The sequence below is a fragment of the Mesocricetus auratus genome, unplaced genomic scaffold, assembly GCF_017639785.1.
Source record: "Mesocricetus auratus isolate SY011 unplaced genomic scaffold, BCM_Maur_2.0 Super-Scaffold_6730, whole genome shotgun sequence".
Taxonomy (NCBI): domain Eukaryota; kingdom Metazoa; phylum Chordata; class Mammalia; order Rodentia; family Cricetidae; genus Mesocricetus; species Mesocricetus auratus.
In genome coordinates this window covers 8,429,431-8,435,952 of record NW_024429184.1, presented here as the reverse complement: position 1 = coordinate 8,435,952, position 6,522 = coordinate 8,429,431, and the positions used below count along the sequence as shown (strand labels likewise).

Here is a 6,522-nt window from a genome sequence, read left to right as displayed (position 1 = left end):
CCCGGTAAGAGTTTCTATAAACAACAGCCCCCAAGTAAGCCTGCTCATCTCTGCTGAGAAACCAGCTTCTGGCTTCTGTATGTTGTTGCCCAAACTTCACTTCCTTATTCTAACAGTGCAATCTTAATTCATCTATTGATGTCCATCTACAAGTCACAGCTCCTTTTACTCCTCATATTTGAGTCCTTGCTTTGACATGTCCATGACTGGAAGTCCCCTGAAATAATCATGAATAAAGTTCCTACCTCTAACACCCATGCTATTCCTCTTTCTTTAATATCATCTCTTATGACTTAATTTATATTGTTCTTCGTGAATCTTTTTTTTTTTTTTTTGGTTTTTCGAGACAGGGTTTCTCTGTGGCTTTGGAGGTTGTCCTGGAACTAGCTCTTGTAGACCAGGCTGGCCTCGAACTCACAGAGATCTGCCTGCCTCTGCCTCCCAAGTGCTGGGATTAAAGGCGTGCGCCACCAGTGCCCGGCAAAATATTACCACGCGCCCAACGTGGGGCTCGAACCCACAACCCTGAGATTAAGAGTCTCATGCTCTACCGACTGAGCTAGCCGGGCACTCTTCTTCGTGAATCTTTAATACATATATTTTAATCTCTCCTACTCTGTTGATATATTGGTACATATTCTAAGATCCACTTAAAAGACTGTTGTGTATCTAAAAATAAAGACTATTTTTCAACAAGGTTCCTGTATCCTAAGCTAGCCTTGAACCTATTATGCAGCTGCAACTGGTCTTGAAATACTGATCCTCCTTCATCTGTCATTCAAGCATCATGCCTGGAAAATGTGTAATTTCACTAAGTAAGGAAGTAATCTGCTTGAGTTTGTAGTGTCAATAACATACCCATTTTTTGGACATATTAAAATTAATTTAATAGTTGATGTCCTTACCAAAGAATATGTGAAACTCTTAGTCATTTACCATTATATACTTTATCATGCTTAGAATATTTTTAGTCATATACATTTACCTATATACTTAAATTTAAAGTTCCAAAACATTGGTGTCATCCCTTTGACAGAGTTCAATGATATATCTTTACCTACTCTGACCTTTAAAACATCATTTTGAAAGTATTCTTCATAGAATATGCCAATATGTATGTTGCATATTTATAAGGTTTTAACTTGAATTTCATGAAATTTAAATGATAGTCTAGCTTCCTCAGTTTTGTAAAATATAGCATTCTGATTTTAGTATTAATCAAGTAAGTAGAGGATGTGGAGAGTAGTGGTGAGATTGTAGTGAGAGGTCCAAACAAAATAAAAAGCGGTATGAAAAATCCATGTGGGCTGGAAGGTGGTGGCACACGCCTTTAATCTCAGCACTCGGGAGGCAGAGTCAGGTGGATCTCTGTGAATTCGAGGCCAAGTCTGGTCTACCAAGCGAGTTCCAGGACAGCAGGACAGGCACCAAAACAATACAGAGAAACCCTGTGTCGAAAAACCAAAAAAAAAAAAAAAAAAAAAAAAGACAGAAAGAAAAGAAAAAGCTGTGTGGACCAGTCAGAACAGGTGATCCATCTGCCAGCTGACCTGACTCCATAGACATGGTCCCCAAAGACGCATTTCATTGCCACCCCCCCACCCCGCCCCTCCTCAACTCTATCCCCATTGTCTCTCCTGTGCCCCCCACTTTGGCATAGTTCTGCTGCTCAAGTGCAGGCCGCTCCACTCAGAAAGTCTGAACAGTTAAGTGACCCACACGACAGGTGATTGCCCCACTCCCTAGATTCTGTTTCCAAATACCCATTCCACTGTGCCCCATTCTACCCAAGTCAATCCTATGCCACTGGTCCAATTTGGACGAACTTCTGCTGGCAGGAAGCATGCCATATTAGTCAGAAAAACAGCTGCCCGGGTACAGGCCAATCCAGTTAGAACCATGATGGTTTGAAAAACAGGTACAGGCCAACCAAGACTAAAACACAGATACTCTTAACCCAAGCAGACATTCACTCCTTAACCAGAGACCATACTGCTTGACAGAACCACAAACAGGAGGCCCACGAACAGACTTCCTCCACTAACTTGGTGCTCCCAAGCTCCACAGACCTTCTCATCACCTTTATCCCATCTCCCAACTCTGGCAGAGACCCCCCTGCCACAACAAAAACCAAGATAGCTACCAGAATTTCAGCTCACAACTTGAACAGAGACTCCCTACTGGATCAGAGGTCACAGTGACCACCAAAAATCCTAGGGCACAAAGAAAAAAAGAGGAAACAGAAACTAAGGGACAAAACACAGACAAACTCAGAAATCAGATAATACTCAATTTCATATGGAAAAAAAACAAAAAAAATTCAGGATAATCAAACAGTCCTGTACAATAAAAGAATTGTTGGACATATCTCCATCACTGATTTCAAGCTGTAGTATAGAGCTGTAGTAATAAAAAACTGCATGGCATTGCATAAAAACAAGCATGTTGATCAATGGGATCAAGTTGAAGACCTAGACATAAATCCACATACCTACGAATACCTGATTTTTTTATAAAGAAGCCAGATGCATTCAATGAGAAAAGAAAGCATCTTCAACAAATGAGACTGGTCTAATTGGATGTCAGCACATAGAAGAATGCAAGTAGGTTCTGGTCTGTTACCTTGCACAAACTTAAGTCCAAGTAGACCAACAACCTCAAAATAAACCCAGGTACACTGAATGTGGTAGAAGAAGAGGATGTGTGGAACAGGCTTTAAAGCATTGACACAGAAGCCGGCTTTCTGAACAGTGTAGAGTAGTGTAGGCAATTAATTGACAATGAAGAAATGATTCCTCATGAAACTGAAAAGCATCTGTAAGGCAAAGGACAGTGTCAAAAGGACTAAACAACAGCCCAAAGAATGGGGAAGGATCTTCACCAAACCCTCTTCTGACAGGGGGTTAATATTCAAATATAAAAAGAACTCCTGAAACTAGACAGAAAAAATAAAAATAAGCCAATTAAACAAGGGTACAGAACTAAACAGAGGATTCTCGACAGAGGAATCTCAAATCACTGAGAAACATCATTAGTGGCCAGGGAAATGGAAACCAAACTAACTCTGAGAATCCATCTTACACCTGTCAGAATGGCTAAGGTCAAAAGCAATGATGATAGTTATTCTTGGCAAGTATGTCAAGGGAATGTTGAAATTCTAGCTAGAGCAATAAGATAACTTGAAGTGTACATTCTTCCCACCAGACTGGTTCCAGAACATGGTCAGTCCCAAATGAACACACAGAACACTATATTAATTATAAACATATTGGCCATTTGCTATAGATTTTCATTGGCTCACTCTGACTTAATTATTAACCCATAATTTCTAATCTATATATTTTACAAGGACTTATCTTTCCAAGGATGCATTCTCATGTGTCCTCTCTTCCTGACATCACATGGCAACTCTCCACTCTTGACTACATTTCTCAGAATACTCCTTGACCCTAGTCCCACTTATCTTGCTCACATACTGGACAACAGTGTTTTTATTCATCAACCAATAAGACAGACATATTTATAGAATAACATCTCCCATCATCTCCTCTTTTCTGTCTAAATAAAAAGAAAGGTTTTAACTTTAACATACTAAAATATATAACAAGGCAATTATTAAGCAAGAACTATCAATAAAATATTTAGTCCATTAACATTTAGAAACATTTAAAGAAAATACCATCTTTGTGAATCTAAAGTCCTATATGTATCTTATCTTTAATCTTAATTAAGGAAAACTGTATAACTATCTGTCTTCAACTCTATCAAAGACCACAGAAGGATAGTATATAAACACTAGAATTTACAGAACCATCTTGCTACTTGGACAGTCACCAAAAGTTCTTTTGTAATGTTGGGGCATCCATCTTCAGCCCATAGACCCCAGTGTGTCTGGCAGACTTCTCAGCAAAGCAGGAAATTTTAAACTGTCCATCTGCATTGGCAGTTTGTCAGTCATTTTTCTGTGTCCTGTAGAATGTCTGGCAGACTCTTCTATGAAGCATAAACCCTGTAGGACTGTCCATTTTTAAGTTTAGCAGTCAATTTCCTGTGAGTCCTGCATATCCTGTTCATACAGCAACAGTTCAACAGTTAAGGCAACAGTGGTTTCTTGCCCAATTGGCTAATATTGCCATGTTGAAAGCAAACTTCATAACGAGTTTTTTCGAAGCCCATCTTCCTCTTAGATGTAATTGATGTGCCAGGAGTAGTCGTGTCTCATTATCATGAAAAACTCTAAACCATTTAAATATCATATATTTTGTAGGTCTTTGAAAGGTTTGAAGAATATCTATCCATCTCAAATACATCTTTGTATATCTATAAAACCTAACTAACCTAACTATAAGTTCTGACTATTATAGGAGACTATATACAATCTGTATTTATTTATGCATCACATTTTAAAAGATCAGTATAAACACAATACTTAAACAAGAGGAGAAATACATGTATGACAAAATTTACCTTAAATTTTTATCAATAGGGGCTGGAGGGATGGCTCAGAGGTGAAGAACACTAGCTGGTCTTCCAGAGGTTCTGAGTTCAATTCCCAGAAACCACATGGTGGCTCACAACTACCTGTAATGAGATCTGGTGCCCTCTCCATGCCTGCATGGATACATGTAGACAGAATACTGTATACATAACAAATAAATTTTAAAAATTTGATCAATAAATGAAAATCCATTCTAATACAAAGTATTCATTTCTATACCATAATCTCCCTTTTATCTTTAAAAAGAGATTGAATGTGATCATTAACCATTTATAAGCAACCCCATTTAAATGAAAACAAAAATTTATAAACAATATTTGGGAATTTAGGTGTTGTGTGGGTGTGGTCAGCACTATGGGTACATAGATCTCTCCCTACAATAAAAGAAATAAAGGGGATACAAACTGGAAAGGAAGAAGTCAAAGTATTTCTATTGACTGATGATATGAAAATATATGTAAGTGCTGGTATGAATGTAAATTTGTATGGCCACTTTGGAAAACAACATGGCAGTTGATTCCCAGAAAATTGGGAATCAATCTCCCACAAGACCCAGTTATACTACTCTTGGGAATATACCCAAAGGGCACTCCACCATACCACAAAGACACTTGTTCAACTATATTTATTGTAGCTTTATTCATAATACCCAGGATCTGGAAAAAATCTGGATGTCCCATAACCAAAAAATGGATAAAGAAAATGTAATGCATTTACACAATGGAATATACTCAGCTGTTAAAAAATAATGACGTCTTGAAATGTTCAGGCAAATGGTGGAACTAGAAAAAAAGCCATCCCAGTTGACCTAACCTAGACCCAGGTATTGCTTACTTATAAGTAGATATAGGCTATAAAGTAAAAAATAATTATGCTACAATCCACTGGCCCAGAGAGTCTAAATAAAAGAGATGGGCTCCTCGGCAAAGAGAAAAATTTGATTTTGTTCAGGTGGACTGGAGTGGGTAGAACTGAGAACAGACGGATCATGTTTTGGTTAGGGAGGGAGAAAAAATCCTGGGAGAAATGACTGGCATAAGAGATAGAAATGACTGGCATAGAGACAGAAACCTAGTTCAATGTAAACTCCACAGAATCTATGAGATCTACCCTAGCAAAGACTTCTAGTAATGGAGGATATAGACCCTGAACAAGCCATGTTATATAACCAGACAAGGCTTCAAGTGGATGGATTGGAACACCAACCCAGCCATAAAATCTTCAACTTAGTTTGATCTGCCTGTGGAGTGTTCTGCGACCAAAATCTGTCATACTTGTCATCAGACAGACTTCAACCAGCAACTAATGAATGGGAGCAGATGTAGAGTCCAAAGAGCCAAATATAAGGTGGAGCCTAGGAAGTCCTGCAGAGAAGGGAAGGGTACCTGAGGGGCCATGGACACCACAAGAACATGGGCTACAGATTCAACTGACCAGGATTCATGGTTACTCACTGATATCAGGGATCCTGTATGGATCTGATCTATGTCTTTAGCATGTATGTTATGGCCGATTAGCTTAGTGTACTTGTGGGATTCCTAACAGTGGAAGCAGTTGCTGTTACTGACTCCTTTGTCTGATTGTGGGAAGCTTTTATTCCTACTGTCTTGCCTCATCCATCCTTGTAGTGATCGTGTGTGCCTGGTCTTATTGTACCTAGTTATGTCGGGTTTGTTTGATATCCCTGGGAGTCCTTCTCTTTTCAGAGGCAACATGGGAGGGTGAATGGATCTGGAGAAAGAGTAAAAGTGTGGGGGGCAGAGAAACTGGGGAAAATGGAGAGAGGGAAAAGTGCAGTGTGGATGTAATATGTGAGAGAAGAATAAAACAGTTTAAAAAATTAAGTGAAGAAAAGAAAAGAAAGAAAAAAAGTCACATGGATACCCATGATTTTTGTAACCTCCCATGCCATATTGATTTTTAGGATTTATTCGTGAAATGGCCATCTTCCCAATAAATCCCAATGTAATTGCCATCCAAAGTTAAACACGAAACTTCACAAAATTAAAACAAATCTTCACCTT

The 6,522-nt window shown here is 38.7% G+C and overlaps 1 non-coding gene across 1 annotated transcript; it reads right to left on the bottom strand.

Annotated features, from left to right (window-relative positions):
- Positions 1-496: 496 nt before the first annotated feature.
- Positions 497-569, bottom strand: Trnak-cuu. Its single transcript has one exon. It is a non-coding gene; the product is annotated as a tRNA-Lys (tRNA).
- Between the last annotated feature and the right edge of the window lie 5,953 nt (positions 570-6,522).